We start from the raw sequence: 503 nt of genomic DNA on the forward strand, positions 1-503 counted from the left end.
TATTTTATTCTTTTTTTGTCATATCCAGACCCAGAACCAAGGAAACGCGGGTCAAACTCGGGTCTGGACTCATATTGTTTTGTCCTTTGAGTAGACGAAAAATATTTAAAAAAAACTAATGATACATGTAAAAGTGAACATTTATTAAAAAAAATAAATCATAACATGAGATGCAGATGAAAAGAAAAAAGAAATGAAAATATTTGGCTTACAGAAAAATAGTGTATAATGGAATTTTAAATGAATTTTGTTAGCTAATCCTGGTACAAACATATAATAAGAAGTAATTTGAATATTTATGCAATTATGGTACTGTGAACAGAAGAGAAAATAGAAAAAATGTGTGAATTATTTTTTTATTCGTTGCAATATATTTTAGATTTCTGTTATTATTGTCTTTATTTTTTTTCTATGAATATTTGAAAAATATGATAAATATAAACTTATGAATATAATATAATAAATATAAACTAATTTATGAGTAATAAAAATTTAAAAATAAT

This window comes from Arachis duranensis, chromosome 5, assembly GCF_000817695.3.
Source record: "Arachis duranensis cultivar V14167 chromosome 5, aradu.V14167.gnm2.J7QH, whole genome shotgun sequence".
Classification (NCBI taxonomy): domain Eukaryota; kingdom Viridiplantae; phylum Streptophyta; class Magnoliopsida; order Fabales; family Fabaceae; genus Arachis; species Arachis duranensis.